Consider the following 25,248-nt stretch of genomic DNA (forward strand, 5'->3'; position numbering starts at 1 on the left):
AAAAATTGTCATTAACAAAACCTTTGAAATTTACTGAAAAAACCATAGGTTTCAGGGGCGTTATAGTTAGCTGGACATTTCACTCGTACAAAACCATTGAAATTCCTCCGTTATAGTTAGTTCCGCTAACTATAACTCGCACGCCCGCAATGCACTGCTGATGACGTCACAAATTACATCACTCATGACATGGTCAGTGACATCACTCATGACATCACTGATGACATCTCAAATGACATCACTGATGACATCATCCTTGTGATAGAGTGGCAGACCTCCTCTCACCGTATATAACCTTTGATACACACACTCAAAAATAGAAACTAACATTTTCTAAACAATGGTCATACCAATTCCAGTTACAACAACCTATTCAGTAATTCTAAGATCTACATACACATCCACTCATACACTATGTTTGGCAAAAACCAAACAATAACTATATACGTCAAATAGATTAAGTCCTTTGGATGAATAAAAGCCCACTGGAGGGCTGAATGTATAATATGATGTATAATATGATGTATAAAATGTAGTATTGTAGAGCAAATGAATGGTTAGCAAAAATAGGTGTAATTTATGTGAAAACCCACCAGAGGGCGTGCCAAAATAATTACAATGAATTGGAATTATAATGTAAATTACAAAGACTGCAACGCAAAATAGAAATGAAAAAACATTGATGGTTAATTTGCCAAAGGATTTTTTTTACATAATCACAGTAATAATTTAGTATTCACTGGTGTCACAATGTTCACGTTTTATTAATCATTATTATTTTTTATTCACTACGAAGACCAGAATGCAAAGTGCTGAGTAATCAGGAAGTGATGTAATAACACTAATGTTTTGAAAAAGAAGCGTTAATGCCAGCACATATCACCCATGACAAAAGTCTGCGTACAGACTGAAACGCTTTGGGTTGTAGCCTTCGGAAATAATGCTGCTTAAATAAATGAAAAGCACAAAAAGCATCTGCCCGGGAGTGCGTGTGGAATTTTTCTGAAAAGAAATATCGTGGTGAATATAATAACGGCTGGGCTCCGCCGTCTCCAAAAGCGCACCGTTATAGTGCGCCGTTTGCTGAAAGACAGAGCCATTCTGTTGGAATATATATATATATATATATATATATATATAAAATATGTTTGTGTGTTTATATATATATGTATATATATTTCACAGTATCTAGATGTGGAGTTAAGAGTAGTAAATCTATACTTACCTATACATATTTACCTCTTCGATATTTTGGTCCTTAACATTATTAACATTATAGTTATGATATTCTGGTAACCTGAAATTCCCTACTTTTATATTTCATGCCATCACCAATATTGCCAAACTTCACGTGTTAATGACTGGGGTCTTAAGTAGGAATATCAGAGAAATGACTCTGGAGTCCTTGTAGTGAAATAACCCCTGGCACAGGAAGAATTCACAGTCTATTACATATGTTTCACCAAAAATGTTGTCAACCTCATACGTAAATAGGACATTCTTAATTGTCAGGGGTCAAATAAAAGAATGCTATGGAGACAAACTTTTTTTCACAATGTCCATATCCATATTATTGTCTCTATATATATTTCCTAAGTACTGTTTAGGTGCGACTCATGCAGCAGCTCACTCATATGTGGATTCAAGAAGCACAGAAGGACCCAAACTTTTAAAGGTTCACATTTGTTTCTGTAAATAGGCTCCCCCCCCATCTCCTAAAAGTAAACTGTACTGTTTGGTGACATTAAACAAAATGTGTGATTGAATGAGAATTGAGCAAACCAATGATGAATTTCAAAAACATAAATATTTTTTAAACAAAAGTACACATTTAGTACCACATTGAAAGACTGGATGCAATTGAATATAAAATAGGTCTTTGATCGTATTGTCAAGTAAAAAATCTGTAAAAGTCAGATTCATTTTTGCACTGCATAAACATGCCCTAATAAAGGTCTGTTTCATAAAAGAAATTCATCTAATTGTGTTCCAGCCCAAAAATACATTAAAGGAGATGAGAAAATCTAAAGGACCCTGTGCTGTTGCCTTTATAGACTAGAAGGAGTTAAAGATTATTTTTTTGCATTTTATGCTGGCCTGTTACTTCATCATAGACTTATGGAAGAAAGTCCAATATTGGTGCATGACAGATCAATAAGCAGAATTACCAGGATTCATTTTTGTTTTATATAATGATCTATAAGATGAGAAACTTTCTGTAAAATTGGTGTGTAGCTAATGGATGCCATGATAATACAAGTACAATTTTTGAAAAAAAAGAAGGCATTACTCTGCTCAATGGATACTGTCGAATAAAATGAATGGAATGTATAAAAACTCACATTGTGTGTGTTTTTAGACAGCAAGAATGATAGTTTATTAAGAAAGCATGTAAGTATAATTTTAAATATTAATGAAGAAGTCAACGTAAAGTTTATGCTAAACTGTTTGTTCTTGTATACATTGCCAATGGGTAAGAAGGAAGAACAGAGCGAAAGAAGAGGAGACAGGCAAAAGGTAAGAGGTGCGATCATAAAGGAGATAACAAAATTATGTTAGGACATTTGGGCTATATGATAGATATCATTTGAATGACTATGTAGCAAATTTCCACCAAATTAGCTTATCAGTCAATGTTAATAGATTAGAAACCACAGAACTCATAAAGCATTTCTTTCCTATCCTTTCAAAAGTGATTCAGTAATAATGTTACAATAAGAAACACAGAAAGTCAAGTGTGTAAGGAAGCCTTTTTTCAGTGGTATGACAGGGTGCAAGATTGCTTATGTTTACAAGTGGTTGCCAAATTGTATAATTGCTGCAATATTGCATAAAAACTGAAATGTTTGGCATCGTAGATTGAACAGTGGTATTGTATGCTATTGGTTTGGTAGTCAAGTTTTTCCTAATAGATAAAAAGTTACCATTGCAAGGCACTATGGAGTGATAATTTATGAACCTCCCCCATTATGCATTTAACACTTACAGACTGCTTTGTATTACCAGGATGGCTTTGATGTAACTCTTCATCCATTGGGAAAACCTTCTTGTGGAAGGAAGAAAAGAAATGTATTTTCCTAAATTGCTGGAATCTGATTTCACTTTGATCACAGATTCCCAGCTAATGAATGTATATTGGAAATTCCTCCAGAAAAATTGGCAAACTCATAACTAGAAAGCAGCTCAAAAGTCAGACATGTACTGAATTATATGTGCTTCAGAAGTGGGAGATTATAGGGTTGTTTTTATTTCGACCATTCATTGATATATATTTTTCACAATGTTGGCCTACTTGTATTGAAACTGGTATGAAAGGGAGTAGTTTCTTTGGAAGGAAAAGAAATTGTAGATTAGATAGCTCACCACTGGCAAGCAATGAGTTTTAGCAAAAAACAAAGGGCAACACAAGGGAAATATTTCTATTTGATGTAGTAGTTAAGCACCATAGGTGGATATTTCTTACCTTTATGCTTCTCTAAGTAGCATACTTATATCTTAAGCCATATATTAGATGAAAATAGGACTGTAGGTTTGAAAGGAATAGTTTAAGGTAAATTCAGTAACTAGTGAAATTGCTGAAGCAGTACACCACGATATCAGATTTACTGATGAAAAACTTTGCTCTGACTTATACCCAACTGTAAGTACATTCTCTTTCTTTTTATAATTTTATAGCTCTTACTAGAGTTTCACATTTTCGTGAGGCCCATTTGTAATGTGTACTTGAGTACCTAAAACTAGAAAAACATTCAAAAGTGATACTTGATAAACTGGCCTCGCTATATACCGGGAGACTAAGCCCGAAAAAAAGTTTTTGGATATTCAGTAAGTTGTGCAGCTGTAACCAGCCTACTCTGATCTACAAATATTACACAATACTTGTCACATGTTTTGCCTAATACTTCTGAGTCCCTCAGGATATTGGGATGGTGTGACCACTTCCGCTACATTATTTTCTCGTCTAGATACTCTATGCTGAAATTGCACTGTTGAGAAGCTCATGAATCATTGTTCTACACTTGCTGTTGTATTACTTGGCCCTTTGATCAAAAGTATTTCTAACAGTGGCTTCCAATCAGTTCTCAATTTTCTGGAAATATTCCATACAGATGCATCTAAATGTTCTGAATCCCAAAGCACATGTCACTACATATTTCACTTTTGCAACATCTCTTTATACCGTGTGTTTAAGCCCCTGGGTGCAGGTGCTATTCATACCTCTTTGCCATTATGAAATTAAGATGGTCAGACCATTTCTATCGATATCTACCACCATTTTAGTCTTATATGTTTTATGTTGAATTACATGTGTATCTTTGTGACCCTCAGACCCAAGTTGACCTTTATTAAACTGTTCACGTTCCACTTCTTTTCATAACCATTTCACTGTTGTGGTTTTGTCATAAAATATATATATAAATATTGTATAATATTTTAGCAATTCTAGAGGTTAGAGCAATGCATTTTTTCTTAGAGAGCCCTTGACTTTAAAATGCTTTTACCAATTAAGATCTTAGACATATATCTCCCTTGTTCAACCTGTAACCAGATATATAATCTCCTTTGGTCTTTGACATTTTGACAATTTAATAGTGAAACCTCATTTGTCTTTAGCACATTAACGATCTGACATAATATTTAATCATACTTCTTCCTTCACTCCATGAATTAAAATATTACCTAGGAAACACAATACTCTTTAAGTTCTGTAACATCTTTTGAGCCTGGAAGACAGCTGGCAATGAAATCCACCTGTAGAAATATGTACACAAAGAATTAATAAAAAATGTCAGGTGACTCAAACCTTGAGTAATTTAATTTTCCAGTCTGCTGGCAAGTAGTCAAAAGTAAAGAATCAGGCTAATTTCAGCAACTTCAACATGTAAACAATGTTGGGCAGCGGATGATGATCTTCCAAATACTCCCATTGAGGTCTCTGAGGACTACACAAATCCTTAAAATTCTGTCTGGTTTGTGGGTTATGACTATAGGGTTCAAACCCTACGACGTATTGATGGGTTCTATCACATCATTTTAAACAGACATTCCAATTCCTCCTTTAACTGCTCCACTTCCCCATATAGTCTCTTGAACAGATTCTGTAACCTTGGCCTAACACTCCTTCTTGATAAATTCCATACCTTAATAACTTTAGTTAATTAGTAATTCAGCTGAATGTTTGTGTACATAATTGTGAAGATGCATTGAACTCAGTAACTTGAATGGCTAGTGAACAGCTCACCTTTGACTTTACAAGCCAACAATACATGACCATTTTTCACCACATATAGTTTTCACTTTTTAGCTCTTCTTTTTTTAAATAATATGTCTGCCACATATCAGGAGGTTCGAGAACTGACACTTCCCACTAAACAATCCTGCATATTTCATACATTTTAAAAATGTTGTTTGGTTAACGAGAATCCACATAGAGGTCTATTTTGTGGGATTTTATCCTTTCTTTCATGATCAAGTTGAAGCTCTGCTCTCCCACCACCACAAAAAAATCCTTGTTAGGTTTCATCTGTGCATTATCTGACACTAGACATGTTACACCAAATGTGTTCACACTTTTACATATGATGGCATGGTTACCCAATTTCCCAAATCTCCTGCACACAGATTGCTCTGCTGAAAGGACTTTGGAGGTTTCTGAATGGTCCTCAAAATGGCTCTTAAAATAAACTTATTAATTAATGTATCTAATTCTTATTATTTGTATTGTTACTTACTTTTTCTCCTGATTTATTTCACATCGTTACTATTTTCAAATCCGAGCCGCTAGCTGTCCATCCCCCTTCTCACGCTACATTTTTAATCAGTTAGATTTTTCATACATTTGGTTGACTCTTTTACACTTTTGACAATAACAATAGAAGCCTGTAAATTGGGGTTTATGGAAGTTCAGAGCTTTTCTAGTATCTGGAGGTTAGCAGTTTTGAGTGATATCAACTTCCTCTTCCTTAGTAGCATGTAAATGGCTAATATTATTATTACATTTCCACCTTTGGCTCAATGAAAAATTAATTGTGCCCCTACATTATATTTTTTCTGAAAAAGTTCTAATCATGATAAAGTTGTATTGTACTTTGTGGACTTCTCAAACTCTTCTGTCGCTCTTGGTGGACAAGGTAAATGCCTATATAGCATCAAGCCTTCTGCACCTAAACTGTGAAGTACTATTAGCTTCTTCCGAACCTCTGAAAAACACACACTACTTCCGCCCAGAAAATTACAATGAAAAGGTTGTTCTATTCTTCCCATAATATCACTGGGTCACTATGTGTAGACAGAAATTACGGTGGATCAAATATAATCTGTAATACATTTACTCTGGGTGAACTTTGGTCATTCAGACCCTGGTAGGTGGTCCACCAGTTTTAAAGTTCGGCAGAGACCAGCTCACCGAATGCACATTCATTAATATGGAATGCTGAGCTGAACCACCATGTTGAAGCATCAGGTAAGCATTCTTTTCACTTTTGTATCAAGAATCCCCCAAGGGGAGAGAGATGTGTCTGCAAAGCAAATGATAATGAGTCCTGACGCAACAGGAGATTTCTCCCTTCCAACATGGGAAATCTGAGCATTTTCCTTCCTAGAACTACCATTTGTTGCATGAAAGCCATTTGAAGGAAAAAAACTGTGAATATTACCCAGCCCAAAGATGGAGTTATCGCTATTATGACAGGCAGTTCAGTGGTGGATGAGCCTCGAGGTCAAGGGTTTCCACTGACAGAGCTGTCTGAAGCTCCACATCTGTGATTGAGACAGGGGAATCATGAGTTTGGCAGGGCAGAAGCACAGCCACTTTTTTGTCAGTGCTCCTGCTCGGCCAAACTCTAAATAGCCCCCTTAGTCTCTTAACAGTAAGTGCCCTTGAATTATTCGATGCTATACAGTCTGTGGTGTGGCCCTGCAGCCTTTTGTAATCATCTTCAGGACAGTGTTCCTTAACTGGAGAGTTCTGTGGATGATTGTGTCAGGGCAGTTGATAAATGGATTTTATCCACATTTGATACTTTTATACACCAATGCCACTTGCCACCAAGAGCAAGTCACGTTTTTCTGCTCCTTGGTTTAGCCAACAACTTCTGGTTCAGAAGAAGAGCTTTATTTTACTCACCATTAGCACTGAACCCTTTTCACAATACACTTTTCTTTTCGAGCACCTCATTATCTGATGTTATTCATTGTGTACATGAATGTTGATACCAATCTGATTATATGTTTATATTACAAAGGTATATTCATCCAAAAGCATTGGTCCGTCTTATTTGTTATCAGATAAACCAACATAGGTGGGAGGAGGTTCATTCCACTCCCTCAATGTATTTTTGACTATTTAAAGTCATGATGAAATGTTTCTGTATGAACCATAGTCTTTCATAATGCATTTATTAACCCAGGTTCCGAGGAATATAATGTTGCCCCTTGTTTTTACTGTGGCCACTCTGGCCCTGATGTGGCAGTTGAGAGACGCTGTGGTGGAGGAGAAGATAACTGTGGCACTATGCAGACCTTTTGGGACTTGCTGAGATTTGCACCTGCAGAATCAGCTCCAATGGTTCACATTCCCTGTCCTGAACTTGAGATGAGACAAGGCCTCCTTGGGCAGCCATGTACTCAGGCAGTCAGACTGAGGACCACTGGAGAGGGCAAACTCTACAATGCTAGAGGGTGGGCAGATCCAACTAAGGAGCCCTGGGTGGCTGATTGTTTTCCAAGTGTCAGCAGAGCAGAGCTCTGCTGGAGTGATTGCCTTTCCCTGTGGAGTTGATGCTAGATTGGCCCAGTGGACCCACTATCCGGACCAGGTCCAAATGACTGGTGAGACAAGCCAATCCCCAGCACTGGCATCAGCTGCTATATTCGGGGTGGGTTGCAGTAGCCACCTGGATGCTCAACCACTGGGGCCCAATTTGATCCATGGCTCTCTTTTGGAAACAAGCAGCTAGTGATTTAGGCCCAACACCCAGGTGTCACCCACTCAGCATGTGCATTGTGGCTCCGGGTGAGGGGAAACAAAACAAACTAAAACATCGAAACTGGGGCACGAACCTGCAGTGATACCTCCCAGAGGAGAAACACTCAGATTCTGTCCTGTTGCGGACGTTGGTGCTATATGACCATTCGTGGTATCAAGTGGAGAGGTGACTGCTGTGGATCACAAGGGGAACCAGATGCTCTGCACTGACTTGCTCATCTAATGACTCAAAGCAACAGCCTGATCTTGTATGGAGGGGTCATCTAGTGGGACTAAAGAGTCATCATTCTCAAACTGTTGATCTACCTAGCCCATGATACAATCCAAAGAACAGAATGCACCACGTCCACTATCACCCTAGAATCCTTTGCGAAATGCTGATTAAGTATATATTGCTGAACCCCTCAAAGCTCAAAACAATTCACCAAGAGAAAACATGTTCTTTGAAACTTCATAGGAGGCCTGGGATTGGGTGAAGTAGAGGAAATCCCTGCCGGGGGGTGCATACATGATCCAACTCAGAGCAGCACCACATAGAGCTTCCCCCAGAGGGAGACATACACAACAAAGGAGAAGGCCAAACTCCACGCAGGAGAGATGTGAAGTAGACCCAGAGACCAAGACCTCACTTCAGATGGCTAAAGACTCTAATACATACAAGACTTAAAGTACTGGCAATCCAAAGAGCCACTATGGACTTACATCCTAGGTCACACTGACTACACCACTAGCTCCTGAATCGTCATAGTGATGATTTTCCCAACAGGTGTCTTCTCATTTCTCATCCTTTCTTCCTCCACTGGTTAGGGAATATAGCACTAATTTCATGATGAGGGTATGGGGTGGTGAACACATTGCAAAAATACACTTAATATTTCTACTTTTACTTAAAATTGAGAGCAGGGTGGTTGGGGTACTTCTCCACCTTCACACTTACTAGTGGACTGCACCAATCAGTTTACAGAGCAACAGATACTTCAGTGATAAAAGTGTTGGAAGAGGCTTGGTTGGGATAAGAATATTAACTGAACCTTTTTTAAGGTCAGTTACAAGTATTCAAATAGTGTTTCATGGTTGTTATAGTTTGGTTCAGGCTGTAAGGACATGGACTTACCCGTCGATTAACATGTCGCACCAACCACCATGACACAACTGTTTAAGATGTTTATCCATGAATGGGTCAAGTCTCTTATCTCCAGGAATAAGAAGAATCAAAATCATGAGCTTGATGCCCTAGAGACTGTGGTTTCAAGACCTGAGCAGTGGCCACCCCTTTTGTGGGACAAGGAGAACCTCAGGAGGCTGGCTGAAGTGAAGTTGGTACTGTATCAGCGACCGCTGGAGAAGACTGGAGTTTCCTTGGTTGCCTTCCTACAAGCTGAGGGCCAAGGCTGGTAAGTTGTTGTATTGTACTGGCAGGAGGCCAGCAAGTTTGATACTAGAATAAATCTGTTGTAATCTAGGAAGTTTATAATGCATCTACTCTCTGTTGCTGTCCTTGCCTTGCTGCTCAGTCTGTGTGATGTCATCGGAATGTTGAGTGGGTTTGAGTGGAAGCAAAGATCAGTTGGTGAGATGGGCTGAGCAGCAGGGAGGCTGCTCCTGGTGGGGCATTGTTGGATATTAATCAAGGCCGAATCTGAACTTGTTGTGGATCCTATCTAAAGAATAAAGCTAAGATCTTGGACCACACCTATGGACTACCTAGCTTTCTTTAATTGCAACACTGGCGACGAGTTAGAAGAACCTACGTGCTGGACTTTTTAAGGTGAAGAAATCAATTTCTGTTAGTGTATCACCTGGATTTGAAGAAACCTGGCACACCTAATGCCCCACCAGTGACCTTGTCAACGGTCGCCCACGACGTGCCAGTTTCTGTTTGCCTATCTACCCTCTTCTATGTTGGTCTGCTGTGATGTACCATACTCTTTCTAATGTTGCTGTGAAAGACTCTCCTAAGGTCCTATTGTTTATTTTACTGAAAGGGCTCGACTTCCTGCTCTTGCTGACATTAGCCGTTTCCAGTCGAATATCGGATGTAATTCCCCAGTGTTCGTGACATCTTGCTTTGAAGAGCGGATCAAGTTGTTATCTGGGGTTTGGAGGAATATTGTACGGTTTGTGACTGAATAGAGAAGTGTCGTATGTATACAACCAACCAGCGTGTGTCAGCACGGAGGAGTGTTGGATCTACAACTGCTCTTGGATGTAACTGGACTGTGGAGGCATTTATACAGTGTTTTGTTCCTGTTTTTAAGCGTTTCTTGGATTCATTTGTTGGCCGTTACGCTGTAATTTGAAAACAACGCTCGTGCCTGGGTAGCGCGCGCAGAAGTACCTGTGAGCTGGTGAGCGGGGAGGTTGCCATGGATCCTCTTCGTTGAGCGCTGCCGGTGCCTGTTCCATAGCCTGCATGCAACGACGTGCCGTAAGCCACCCGACGCGCCGTCACCTACGTGCCACCATTTTGGATTCGGGGTCCAATTGAAGGAGAGGAGACTTTCCTCTGGTTACCAGGGGCAAAGCGGAGTCGCATGCAATGGAGCGGGGTAACGCAGTGTCGCATGGAATGGAGCGGCGTTTTTATGCAAGGTTTGAGCTTTTGTAAACTCCTGTTGTAGAACTACGATCACCGTTTTGAGCTTTTGTAAACTCCTGTTACAGAACTTCGATCACCGTTTCTCTGACAAGGATTTAAGGAAGGAACGTTATAAGTCCAGAACTAGAAGGCAGCCAACTAGAAAGATTTCCTTCTGTCTTGAGTTGCAGCGGGAATGCAGAAGTCACGTGGAGGAATTCCTTTTGGTCTATGCTGTTATAAGGCACCTGTGAGCCTCGGGTGAGAAGTCGCTCACCGGTGGTTTATGACTGTTTAACTAACTATTCCTTTGCCAAGTCTATGTTGTGCTTTATGTCTAATGCCATATTTATGTTTATTTTGTTCTCTTGAAGAAATATTCAATGTGATTGTGAACGTTGTATTATGTATGGCATCACCTGCATGAGGTGGTAGGTGTATGCAGGTGTGGGTTTACGTATGTCCTAAGTCCTGGGTTTTTGCAGAAGAGGAGGGTGTTTGTGTCACCTTCTAAGTCCTGCGGGTGTAGCTGCACTGTAGTGCGTAAATGGGTGTTGTAGGGGAGGTGTTTACAGTCCTGGGAGCTGGTGTTCATGAGGGTTGTTCTTGTGTGTGTTTGTATGGAAAGAGGGAGAAAGAGGGTATTGTGTCTTTGGTTTTGTGTGTCTCTAGTATTGTTAGTGTATGTTTTGTTAACTTTGCCATGTGCGAGGTGTTGGTCTGTGTGTTTGAGTACGCACGTCAGAAGATTCGTAATGTGAGTCTTCTCAGACGTATGTCTGGTTTTACCATTTGTTAGTGGTTACCTTGAGTGAGGTCTCGGTCTATGTGTTATGGGTGCGCATGTAAGAAGACCTTTGTTTTAAGTCTTCTCAGACTTGCCTGTCTGGTATTACCCATGAGTTGGTGGTTGCCTCGTGTGAGGTGTCGGTCTGTGTGTTATGGGTGCGCACGTAAGAAGATCCTTACTAAGGCTTCTCAGACTTACCTGTCTGGTTTTACCCATGAGTGTTGGTTATTTGTGTGTAGTGTTGGCCTGTGCGTGGTGGGTGCGCACATTAGAAGACCTTTGTCAAGGTTTCTCAGACTTTACTGTCTGGTTTTACATTTGGGTTAGTGGTTACCTCGTGTGAGGTGTTGGTCTGCGTGGTATCAATATGCACGTTAGAAGACTCCTAATGTGAGCCTTTTCAGACGTATGTCTGGTTGTACCCTTTAATAGGTTACTTGGTTAGAATGGTTGGTCTGTGCGTCATGGAAGCGCACGCGTAAAAATTGTTTATCTTTTTATCATCTTGATTTGTTTGTCAGGGGATCCAATGTTACCCTTTTCAAGTTTTTACTTGAAGCTCATTGGTTTTTGGGATGTGTGTTTTTCTATCTTCGCACAGTTTACTTATTTGGCCTTGTTGCATAATGTACTTTGTTTTTGCATTTTACTATCTTCAATTTGCACAAAAGTACATTGTTTTTGCATGTTCGTATTTTCTCTAATTTGATGAGGGGGGGATGTGTTGTAATCTAGGAAGTTTATAATGCATCTACTCTCTGTTGCTGTCCTTGCCTTGCTGCTCAGTCTGTGTGATGTCATCGGAATGTTGAGTGGGTTTGAGTGGAAGCAAAGATCAGTTGGTGAGATGGGCTGAGCAGCAGGGAGGCTGCTCCTGGTGGGGCATTGTTGGATATTAATCAAGGCCTAATCTGAACTTGTTGTGGATCCTATCTAAAGAATAAAGCTAAGATCTTGGACCACACCTATGGACTACCTAGCTTTCTTTAATTGCAACAAATTCCTACCATTCGAAACCCAGGGATGGGTCAAGCACAGAATGCCAGCTCAATTGCTGACACTGTTACGATATACTACAGTCAGTTTTATAAGCAAGATAGCTTCCCACAGAAGGGAAAAGGGCACACCCATTTGTAGGTGAGTTGACTATATATTCGAAGTCGATGCATAGACATGGCCTAGACACCCCAATTTCCGTGAAGGAGATTCAGGAGGCAATTGGCTCCATGCCAACAGGGAAAACTCCCAGCCCAAAAGGGTTCCTATGGAATTTCCCGAAAACAAAATACTCCTTCTTGGCCTCCCCCTTGCAGGTGATTTACAAAGAAGCCTGGCAGACAAGGCACCATTCCACCTGAGGTACCAGCACATAGGTTGTCCTGAGGCAAGCAGCAAAATTAGTGCTCCTCCTACCAGCATAATTCATTGATCAACTTCAAATATGAAATCCTGGTGAAAATTCATGCCAATTGATTGATTGAATGTTGTGTGAATGCTTTTTCATGCTGATCCAAAAGGCTTTATGTTGGTTTGAATCACTCATCACTGTATGTACAGGCTGTGCGTGGCACTAGCTAAAGCAGACGAGCTATCAGTGGAGCAACAGCCTTAATCCTAGTAAATGTTTAAAAGGTTTTTGATGCTGTATACTGGCCTTTCATGTTCTGAGTTCTACTTAAATGAAAAGTGACCCATTGTTCCTTAGCTACATCTGGATTCTGTACAAAGATGCCTGGGAATAGGTCAGGATTAGTCTGGTGCTGTAATTGTCCTTATATAGTGTGTGTAGCACCAAGGGTGCACTCTCCCCAATGCTCTTTGCGCTGGCTGTAGACCTATTGGCTGAATGGGTCAGGCTTAATGCACAAGTGTGGGGAGTCAAGGGGTAGAGACGTGAACCCCCAGACTAATAACGATTTTGTGAATCTATGGAAATGCTTCTGGCCTGGGTCAATTGGTCTATGTCACTTTATGTATTGATTACTCAACAGCACCCTGATTTTCCAGCCCAAGTCACACTAAGGCATGCACTGGATCACTTTAAATAACTGGGAATACACATCTCCAAGACCCTAAACATGGCCTGGATCTCAATATCGGCCCAGTTCTGTACAACACTAAGGAGGATCTTGAAGCGTGGGGGCACCACCTTTATACATAATGGGCAGAAGTGTGCTTTCAAATTTATCACATGCCCAGTTCCTTTACATCCTTCAAAACTACCCATGCAGCCTCTTCACTACATTTGTTTATATTAAATCATCTTCTGGGAGGTTCTTTGGGCAGGGGCTGAGCCACGGTGTAACCCCTTTAATTTGTGTGGGAGCCCTATGAGGGTGAGCTAGGTATTCCAGACATCCATCTCTATTATTGGTTGTCCCAGCTTGTTGCTATCAATGATTTGATCTCCCGAGACTACAATGGCCCAGCCTTTAGGTTGGAGATTGCTCTCCTGAGGCCTTTATCCTAGATGCTATAGTATACTAAGACCTTGCTCCCCATTGGCTTCTAGAACCAACCAGGATCTCTCCCATATGCTGGCATGAAGTCATAAAAAATACTAAGTGGAATAGGACATCCACATGTGAGGCCTCCCTCTGGCAGGGCACCTGGTTTTCTCATGTGGATGACCTTAGGGGATTCTAACCAGGACACAATAGAAACCTCAAAATTGGGGAAAGTGTGTGTTGGAGAAGATCTCAAGTCATATGAGAAGTTGACCTGCTCTGAGTTCTTCCTGCAAAATCACAACTCTACAGGAGCCTGCAGCTCTGCCATGCCCTCTTAATGCACAAATAACTACTCAAACCTGTTTGAAAGTTTAATCCACTTGGCCAAGAAATAACAATAGAACTACTTGAAAAACTTCTCTAACGCGGATTTATAGATCACTGGACACACTGAGGATCTTATGTCCAGATGGTAGGGGGAATTAGGTGTCCTTGACGATTAGGAATGGAATAAAGCCTAACAAGGCCTCAAGATGCTTAGTGATCTCCTCTCGACTAAGACTAATTCAATATAAATGATTCCATGGAACGTGTTATGATCCTGCAAAGCTCTGGCGAATGGAGAGGAAAGATATCTCAAGGTGCCCACGCTGTCATGCAGATAAAATGGCCTACTGTCACAAGAACTGGGACATGCCTGAGGTTGACCCACCATTGATGCCTGATACACAAAACCCTGGCAGAAATAATCGACCTCGATGTAGTGCTGGAGCCCAAACGTTCAATCTTGGTATCAGGGCAGTGAAAGCGAGCCCGTGGAGCCCAGTCCCTTGTTGTAACTTCACTGAAGGTAGCCAACAGTAGTGGTCAGCAGCATTAAAATTTGGTGGGGTGCCATGCCCAATAAACTTACCATAATGGCTGTGCTGGCATGCAGGGTCCTGTTGCTACTCTGCTCTCCTCAGTGGCGATCCGGCGAAAAGGGAAGGACTTCCTCCCTTGTGGGAAATGAAACCAACCAATCCTGGAGTTGCAACACACGCTAACCCAGCCCTAATTTTGAGGCTAGGGGCCTGTGGCTGCAATCCCACTGCTGTTTCTCAGCCCTAGGATTGCAAGCTCTTAAGTGCACAGGTCAGATTGGCTGGCTTTAGGCAGCAGCAAATCTGACATGCGCACTGGCAGGGGGCTGAATTAATAGTACAATCGCACTAATAAGCCCTGCCGTTGTGCCATTTTATTATGAATGTGTGGGCCTGCTGCACTCACAGCAGGGGGGGCATGCTCCTCCGCCATAATGGAGGAGCCACTGCTGGTTGCCAACTGGGATATTGCCTGACATTGAATGGATACTGTTTCTCCCCCACTCAGCAAGTGATTGGAAGGCTTAGATTATTGTGCTGCTGCACATGGTTGTGAAAAGATGAATCACAAAATATGGGATCCATGGCATGATTACTTCTATAACTTCCATCCAGATGAGTGTCTATATTAGTTCGGCAAAAAGAGTATCTGGTAATTAAAGCAACGTATGGTGGAGAGTGAGAGCGGTTTGAAGGCAGTTGTCTTGTTTGTTGGTAATGCAGAAAACAATAAAAGGTTTCATTAAAAAATTGCTTAAAGTGCATATAAGAGCTGTATTGCATGTGGCAATTGTTAAACTTGACAGTCTTGTAATCTATAAATTCACACTGCTGTGAGAAAACCCATCCTTTCAGTCTACTATTTCAAAAGAATTAATCTATATCTAAAGCACCTATTTGAAATCAACTAAGGGCCCAATTCACAAAGATCCTCACCAGTCGTGAATGAATGAATGAATCAATGAATCTTTATTGTTCAATTAATTTAAATTGTTACAATATTCTATTAATAAAACTAAAACTTGTTTAAAATCTCACATAGTTAGTTAAGAGTGATAAGACGTTTTAAAAGATTAAAATAGTAAAAAGGACTTTTACTGAAAATATTGTCCTATCTAGCAGTAAGGTGTTGTGCAATGGACTTGAGAAAAAGTTTTATCATAGTCTCTCTTGTTTGATGGCCGACTGAATGCTGTTATGACTCAGTTTTCAGTTTCAGTGCGGCTTGGATTGTGTCTGTGAATTTCCCTAGTCGGGCCGTAATTTGAGGTGTTTTAGCAGAGAAGCACAGGTCGGAAACTTCCCTGCAACTTTGTAGGCCAAGCAACCTACAGATGGGGAGAACCAAGCGCTGCCGCTCACTGACTAACTTTGGGCAACAGCACAACAGATGGAGCCAGGATCCACAGTGGTAGTTGCAGAGTTGGCAAGCCACTGAATTGTCCTGCCGGGCCCAAGCTGAGTTAAACTCCGTGATGGGCAGAGCTAGAAGTCTCATGTAGGTAATTCTTCCCCGAGCCAGGACTGTCAGAGCTTGCTCAAGGTAGAGCTGCGGTTTCCCCATGGTGTATGAGGAGTCCAGTGAGGAAAGATTGCATTGGTGATGCAGGCTTTCGAGGTCCCTTTCAAAAGATATTCTCTTGGACTGAGTATTCGCTGTTTTCCTCCAGGCTATTAGTGGGATGTCAGGGTTGTGCAGATTTTGGATGTTAATGTCCAATAATCTAGTGCCTGCTGCCAAGTACACCTGCCATGGGGAACCCTCCTCTTCAAAGAGCGTTTTAATTTGTCTTTTTAATGACAATTCTGGTGATCACGTAGTCCTGATATAGTATTTTATTAAATCACCTAAGTAAGTAATGTCTGGACTGGTGAGACCCAGCTCCAGCCTTACTCTTGCTCTCCTGGCCTGTCTAGGGAGAGCTAAGACCTTTTTATAAGCCAAAATTTGATAGTTTGCGAGGAATTTATTGAAGGCACAGGGGAAAACTAAATGACCATAATTAAGAGAGGGCACTAATTTTGCCTTAAGAACTGGGTTCAGCAGTTGGACTGTGAAGTCGCAGGTTAAGGCTTTTTAAAGAAAAAATGATGCCTGCCGCTTTCCTTCTCAGATGTTACAGGTGGGCTATAGGTTTTGCCCCTTCCGATAGCCAGAAGCTCAAATAGTTGTAGCTCATACTTTATTTGCAGGGCCCCAAGTTGCCAATGTATGGTCTTCTTACGTGGGTACTTCCCGAATATAAGTATCCTAGTTTTCTCCTGGTTCACCAGGAGTTTGTTCTGTTAATTATTTCCGTGCAAAGCTTTTAGGGCCTTCTGTAAGCCATTTGTCGTGTGGTGCATTATTACGATGTCGTCCGCATACTGGAGTATTCCCCAGTCTAGGAGGCAGAAGACTTTCCCCCTCCAGCGCTTTCCCCAGGTCAGCTGTGTACAGATTAAAAAGTATAGGAGCAAGTACGCACCCTTGTTTTAGACCGTTATTAGTTGGTACCTTGGCAGTGACTAATGTTTGATTCATTTTAATACGGACCCAGGTCCCCTGATATAAAGAAATTATGGCCTTTAGCAGCTGTTTGGGAATTCCCCAGGAATGCAGCTTTTCTCACAGCTTCCCACGATGGGAGCTCCTCACTTGTGGCAGGATCTCCACACTGCAGTTTCTAATTTCGGAGATCCCGCCACAAGTGTGGAGATCCCGCCACGACTGGCAAAGGCGCTTTGTGAATCGGGCCTTAAGTGTTTGTTCATGTAGTTTACTCCCAGGAGTGGCACAAAACCTAGAACTATGTAAAGTTATGGGAAAACATGTAAGCACAAAATGATGTTGTATGAGAAACAAGGCAATTTTTGCTGTTTGAAATTTTAAGAAACAATGCTCCATAAACAATTTGCAAAATGGGTATTGAGAAGACAGCCAAAGGAAATTGGTGCAATGTAATTTCAAAGAAACAAGTGAAGCATTGTTTAGGGAAGTTCCTAAACCTGTTATATTCACCATTTTATTTTACTTTATGGACCCTTATGTTTTGGACATCTGCTGAGGTGTAGGGTCTGCTAAACAAGCCCAGCCTTTGCGAGATATGTATAATGACATTTCCCTATGACCTAAGTGCACCTTCTGCTATTATTGTAGGACTGATGTGACATTAAATCCAGATAAAGGGCTAACATTCAGAGGTGTGTAAAATGTATATATGGTATATTGGAAATTACTGTCAAACTACATTCTGTTTATTGCAGTTGCATATATGACTTAGTTATGAGAGTATGAAGCACAATTTTACCCCCCTGCTGAATAATGCTTGTGTGACCTATTGTGTCACAGTGCAGACTGTCAGCCTTCAAGTGTTTTTGTTCTTCTCCATATGTGAGTTTAAAATATATTTTTAAGCTCATAAATACACAAGGGTGACAGCAATCAAGATACAAGTTAAAGTGTAAATATACAAATCAAATGATTGATTTTAAATGGTAAAAAAGGGGAATTGACAGCTCTCTTCCCTGTAGAGAAAGGGGTGAGACAGGGATGCGTTTTAGCCCCGACCCTGTTCTCCCTCTTTTTAAACGGTTTAATTGAAACTCTACTGGCAGTAAAAGATATAGATTCACCGAGGTTAGCGAACCTCAAAATTCCAGCTTTAATGTTTGCGGACGATACGCTGCTACTGTCCAAGTCTCCCATGGGCATGCAGCTGGTATTGGAGGAGTTTTGTGCATTTTGCAGGAAGAGGGATTTGGAGATAAACCTCCAAAAAACAAAATACATGGTCTTCCATGCTAATACTATCAATTGCCCACACCCTCAAAGGGAAGGCAGGGCCTTAGAGAGTGTGTCCATCTTCGATTACTTGGGCCTCACACTTAATGACAAGATGGATTGGGGGACCCAAGTAAAGAAAGTTAATTTAAAACTGACACAGTCTATAGGGGGTATCTTAAAAGTACATAGAAACTGAACTCAGAAAGTGGTAGGTCCACCTGCAGAAATATATAAAACACAGGCAAGGGGAGCGTCACTATATGGAGCAGAACTCTGGGGTCACTGCTCATCTAACACACTATCTATAACAGAGAACACCTTTCTTAGGTAGTTGTTGGGCCTCCCCAAGAGCACCCCCTTAACACCATTAAGGATGGACCTGGGTATCGGCCCCATTGCGGATATAATTGCTTCTCAACCACTTCTATTCTGGCGCCGTCTCTGGAGAACCCCTGAGCTAGTAAAATATAGGGAGGAATTGAAGGATGTTATGACCACCTTGGGAGTAGGGAATATACCATAGTTGTCCCACATTAGGAATACATGCCAAGCATTGGGGAGGGTGAATATGTGGTTTACACCAGAAGAGATCTGTCCCACCATTCCCAAAAAGTCTCTATTCCTTGCCTATAAAGAACATACATTTGCCCAACTATCTCAGAGCATCAACGCAAGCAGCCAGGTTTCTGGATGTCAAACAGCAATATAAGATAGAGTTGGCTCTGGATAGTATTCAACCTTTCATGGCAAAGAAATTGTTCCTTCAATTTAGACATGGGGTGCTCCCGCTCCGAGCACTCAGAAATAAATAGAAGGGAGCTATTAAACTAGATTGCCCAGGGTGTGATTTGATTGAAGAAACAGAATTTAACGTCCTTGTTAGAATCCGGGGTCTCTGGTTGGCGCAGGTATGCACTTGCGACAAGCAGGGACCCTTTTCATCTAAGTCAGGGCAAAGGATCACCTCTTTAAAAATAACCCCTGCTCACCCTCTAGGTAACGTGGCGCGAGCAGTCAGGCTAAATTTCCAGAGGGCATATAGCTTAAGCGTTCAAGTTGTCCCACGCAATAATCACCACCCCACCACACAAAAGACACAAGGCTGTATTTATCAAAAATAGAAGTCTTTATATAAAAGGTTTTCTTTCAGGCAGGTTGCATAAATACAGTTCTCTTGGTAAATCAGGGTTCCAGTTACTTGTAAAGGGTTAAGGGCAGCCACAGGTTTCAAAATGGCACAGTTCTACTTAAAATCAGTTCCTTAGGGTTTCTGCACACTTCGTAGCGCCTTTGTGATGCTCTGGGCAAGGTTTTTGCAGTGCCTTGCCGTTTCTCACGCTTCCCGCGTGAGCCGGAGTACGCTTGCCGAGTCCCACGCTTCTCGCGTGAGCACCGGCAATGACTTTCAATGCGGTACGGTCCGGACAGCCAGGGACGCGCCGTACATTGACTGAAGCACCCTTACGGTGCGAACACGGGTTTGTGGAAAGGCGGTACGGTGCGAACAGTGCGTGCAACCTTGAACTTCAGGTGGAAGTACGGATCCAACAAGCTGCTTCCAATGTGAGCACACGGGCAAGATGTTTCAAATCACTTCAGGTGTACGTTCGGTGGTGAACAGAGTACTTTAAAGGCAGCACAGTGCGAACCCGGGGCACTTTAAAGGCAGTACGTTCTCAAAGCGCAGATGCTCCACAGGCAGTACGTCTCGAACTACGGCCCCGGGGTGATGATTTCAAACGTAGGTACGGTTCGAACAGCACACAAACTCCCCAAATACTTCCAGTCTCGGTACGGCTCGTACGAAGGTCAGTACGGGCCGTAATTTCGCGCGCACAGTCACAATTACTTCTAATGCTGGCACGGTTCGTACAAAGGCTAGTACGGGCCGGGCTTTAGTGCGCGAAGCCACCAATACCTTTTTGTTCGCACGGGGATGGTCCCAGCGGCCTCGGGTTTCGACAGAGCGGTGTCCCACGTCGCGGTGTCGTCCCTCGCAGTCAGAGGGCGGCGGTGCTTCGTGGGGCACCCGAAGAAGGTCTCAGCCACACGACCAAGGGCAGAGGAGGGGGAAGCAGCTCCGGGGCAATCCACAGCGCTGTTGCAGCGCGATCAGCTTTTCAGGGGATCACAAGTGTGCACAGGGCCTCGCGGTGATCTTGACGGCGCAGGGTCGCCAGGGCTCGGTGCGCAAGCCTTCAGGTGCCTTTCTACGCGTTGCGAGCTACGGCTCGGAGGGGCTGGTACTTGCGGTGCTTGGACCTGGTAGGCGGGTCCTTGCGGTGCTCGTGGTAGTCCCAGGTGGCAGATGTCGTGGTGTAGAGAAAGGGGGAGAGGCACACAGGTTCTCTGGGGATCAGCGTCACGGGATTGCGTCCAGCTACTTCTCCTCTTCTGGGGGTAGGTTGCGCCCACTGTTCCTGGGGCGCAGATCAGGGGGCAAGTTCACAAGCAAGCCCTTGGAGATTGTTCAGCACAAGTTGATTCAAAGTCTTTTCCTTCAGTCTTTTCCTCTCCTTCCAGCCGACAGGCACCCACTGCAGGCCAGTCTCTCAGGCAGAGAGACAGTATTCCTCCTTCAGCTTCTCCAGGTCCTTCTCCTTCAGGCAGAGGTTCGTCGTTGCGTAAACAGGATCTGATTTCTTAGGAGCCAGGCTCCTTCTTTTATAAGTGATTCTTTTGTTCTTTAGCGCCAGGGGGCCTGGGCCTGGCTCAGTCCAGTTTTGGAGCACTTTGTTGTGGTGACTCTGCGCTTTCCTTTCAGCAGCAGGGCAGAGACATCAGCCGCTCCACAGGGGGCGGAGCCGGCTTTGTGCTGGCAGAGCACAGGTCTATTCAAGAGTCAAGGTGTACTCCTCCCACCCATCCTGGTGTGATCTCTCTACCCACCACCTGGCAGCCAGCCTGTCCCCTGGAATTCCCCAGCCCTGCTCCTTACTGTTGCTAGGCAGAACACACACACACAGCAGAGGCGGACTGAAATGGCCAGGTCAGTAAATACTAACTTTCTAAAAGTAGTATTTACAAACGCAGGATATTAAAATAAACTTTACTAAAAGAAGTATTTTATTATTCTGAGTTCAGGCATACTAAACATGACTTTCTACCATGCTCTATGAGTCCACTGGGATTACAGGGTGTAGTAATTCCAGCATCCCATTCTGGCCTATGGAGAGCAGGTAGCCTTCAATAGTGAAAAACGAAAATGGCTGTAATTCACTATTAAGACATGCCACACACATCAGGGCATGTCCTACCTTATGCCTACAATGCACCCCGCCCTTGGGCCTACCAGAGGGGTGACTAATATGTAGTTAAGGGAGGGTTTAGGGACTGGCAAGTGGGGGCACTTGCGCAGTCAGCGCGATGGTACCAGACACATTTTACTAGGCCGCTTCTGTGGGTGGCACAACCAGTGCTGCAGGCCCACCAGCAGCATTTGTATTTACAAGCCCTGGCTCTCCTGGTGCACTTTACTAGGGGCTGACAGTAAACCAAATGAACCAATCATGGACACCAATCAATGTATACATTTTTCAAAGGGAGCACTTGCACTGTGGCACTGATCAGCAATGGCACAGTGCTCTGAGCAGCTAACACCAACAAAACACAATGAGGCACATCAGCTTCCAGACAGGATTTAGTGTATTGGGGCTGGGTGGGTGCACTCCTAGAGTGCTTTGAAGTCCTGCACTGGGGAAGCAGTAGGCTCCTCTGTGCATATTCCAGCTCAAACCGGTTCAGGGGCTACCTGTTCCTGCTCTGGCGCGAAACTGGACAAAGGGAAGTGTACCCTCCCAGAGGAGTGGACATAAAGCTAGTCCATCCCTTTCTTTTAGTACAAGATAGGGAACCCTTGCCATTGCAAACTAGATATCCCAGGACGACGCTTTACAAGAAGAATCCTGGCCCTTCAACGTTCCACTACCTTTGGAAGACAGAAGAATCTCCCTTGGAGTCAAGGAGTGACTCCCCTGCTTGGCATATCAAAGAAACAATGGTTCCGTTGGGTAAAAAGGCCTCTTTACACAGTTAGCACAAGTCATTCGTTATTCAAAATTTGCAAATAGTCATAGGCAACACACAAAACAAACTGTAGGGTATTCTGAGATTTTTATATATAAATTGTGTCATTCATATACATACCCAAAAATATTTTGAAAGGCCGTCAAGGTACAAAGTGATAACAATTTGTGACAAGGTGATAGGTGGGGCTCAGTGATAATGTGCGTGATATGTACAAAGTGCTTTAAAAAGTTGAAAAAATTCTGATGGCTAGAAAACAAGTATTTATAGTAGATCTGCGAACTGAGTGAATTCATTTTTTTGCAGGCTCTGGCTACTGGTTCAGGGGATAGTGTCGACGTTTCAACCCAGATACTGCACTACTGTAAAGTCAGTGCTGGTCTTCATCAGGACAGGGACAGGGGTGACGGTCTAAGGGTAGTTCAAGGTTTAGCGTGGTTGGCTAGCACCTAAACCCTCCTTATGACAGTAAAAGGTTTATACGGGACATCTGATGTAATTCTCAGGATGATGGCATTATGAGAAGCGTTCCAGTTATTAAATCAATCACTTCTGGTAATGTGTCTTTGGTGATTGTAAGTAGTTTGAAGCTGAATCAATAGGAGAAGCGGGCAATCATTATTTCAGGTGCTTCATGTAGTCTGTCTTTGTCAGATGTCAAAAGCTGGAAGCTGAATCACGGGCGGCAGGCATAAGTCACGGGCGGCAGGCATAAGTCCTGGCTCGTCTGTGCAGGCACCAAAAACTCTAATCAATGGTCGTAAACTTTCCCGCTCCTGCCGGAGTCCGAAGTCCCTGCAGCCCCAAAAGTGAATTTCCTGACTTCTCAACAGCCATTGTGAGTCCCCAGCAGAGCTGAGGCGAGTGGACACCACGAGTGACGAGGAACAGCAATACCCGGGTACCGTGCACTATTGTCAAGTGCCACCCCTTCACGACAATCTACAAACTTGTGCATTGGACCATTTGTGGCCCAAGCCTCCAGCAGGTTGTGCACCGAAAATCAAAGGCCTACCCCATCCCGAGTGACCGTGGGCTCCTGTAAAGCATTTCCTCATGAAGCGTCTATGCAATCTCTTGCCTGTTGGCTTGTGGGTCCCCTAAAGACTTCCTGATCAAACCAAAGGGCTCCCCTGGTTGCTCCAGGCCTGCCCTCACTTACCCTTGCAGGGTGAGTCCCTCAGACCTTGCTGGTCTGCACCATTGACTTTATTCACTTTTCACAAGACTTGCTGTTGCCAAGGCTTGTTGGCTCCAATCTGGTTGCCAACACCTCAGTAAGCTGCAGACATTATGGGACACTCCGAATCCAGCTGCTGGTCATCGTCGATGCCTCCTGGTCCTCGTGGGCGAAGAGTCAAAATACCCTTGATCACCTGAAATCACCCAACTTCCGTGGGCATCCATCTTCCTGGCCCCGGGTCAATGGCAAGTGACTGTGAACACTGTCCCTTCTCCTTTCAGGTCATATTCATCTTGAATCCAGCCTTGGGTTCCACTGGACACTTCTTCAGTCTTCACAAGCAGCAAATCTTCTTTGGCTTCCATAGAAAACAGCGACGCAACACCAAAAGACACCGGCTTCCCTGGGTGAGGTAACTCGTGCACTCCGGTTCCCTAGTGTGTGTTGGCCCTCGAATTACTTACCTTGTAAGTGGCTTGCTTGTAGACTTCCTCGAAGTACCCTAAAACTTTATCAATCCAACCGCGACTTGCTCCATTGAAATCAATAGGGAATCCGCGGCTGTGTTCTCACACTGCACGCGTCTCCCGTGGGTCTTTTACTTACCTGCCTTGGGTGGATTAGTGAAGCCCCAGCGATTCTACAGTCTCTAGGCCTTGTCCCTCTGCAAGTTGACTTTCCTAAACCTCTTTTTTAGTATATGGTCTGGTACACCCCTAGGGCCCCAGCCATATTTGTGCTTAACTTATTGTGAAACGTTGATATTTGAATGTGTTCCTGACTTCTAATCTCATAAAGAGATTAGTAGAGTGTGTCTAGAAATAAATACATATATATTTGATATATATACCTGTGTCGTGTCCTTTCATTTGGTAATTCAAGAGATTATAAGGTAAAACAAGCTGCTTTACATTCCTCAGAGACTTAACCTGAAGGCTTCTCTCCACAGCTACCACTAGGATAGCTTTCTTTAAAAGGTTGTCTTAAACTTATCTACCATAAGAGTCGAATTGGATTGGTGCAAGGTGGACACTATAACTAGTGACCAGCATATGCCAGGCCACCTTCTCACAGGCATTATCAATAAAAAAGAGCTTGGAAATAACCTAACTGTGCTCACCCATTAATTATGCTGCTAAGCTATGTTTGCACAATTCCTTAGCTAGACAAACTGTTTTGAAACCTTCCCATTTTGAGATATTTTATCTTTTTATTATTTTTTTTAATGTACATATTGTAATTGTTTTTAAATGTTTTTTTAAAATTATGCTCATAGATTATCAGGCAAAGATTGACATCTAAGGTTGTTAATAACAGGGTGGTCAGTAGTAGTGGAGTCAGAAAACATTGTAAAACTTGTATTATACTACCTCCCTCGGTTTAAAGATATCTTGTACTTTTTTATGTATAAGTTTTTTTAATTATATGTTTTGTAATACATGTAACAGTATAATTATATGTGCTTTTATGGCTGTATAGCCGAAATAACGTTTTTTGACTGACTGATTTTAAATATCGGCATCACTTTTACGAATAGGAGAGGTAGAATTCCGTTTTTCTTAACCATATATAAATTCCAAATATTTACAGCTACCATGATAGAGA

General features: G+C 42.6%; 1 long non-coding RNA gene across 1 annotated transcript in view; it reads right to left on the reverse strand.

The window, feature by feature from the left end:
* LOC146802567 (uncharacterized) overlaps positions 1-25,248 on the reverse strand; it is a 123,811-nt gene that overhangs the window by 60,005 nt on the left and 38,558 nt on the right. Inside the window, exon 2 of the long non-coding RNA XR_014967419.1 lies at positions 4,681-4,752. This is a non-coding gene — a long non-coding RNA (uncharacterized LOC146802567). The remainder of the gene's footprint in view (positions 1-4,680; positions 4,753-25,248) is intronic.

The sequence above is a fragment of the Triturus cristatus genome, chromosome 8, assembly GCF_964204655.1.
Source record: "Triturus cristatus chromosome 8, aTriCri1.1, whole genome shotgun sequence".
NCBI lineage: Eukaryota > Metazoa > Chordata > Amphibia > Caudata > Salamandridae > Triturus > Triturus cristatus.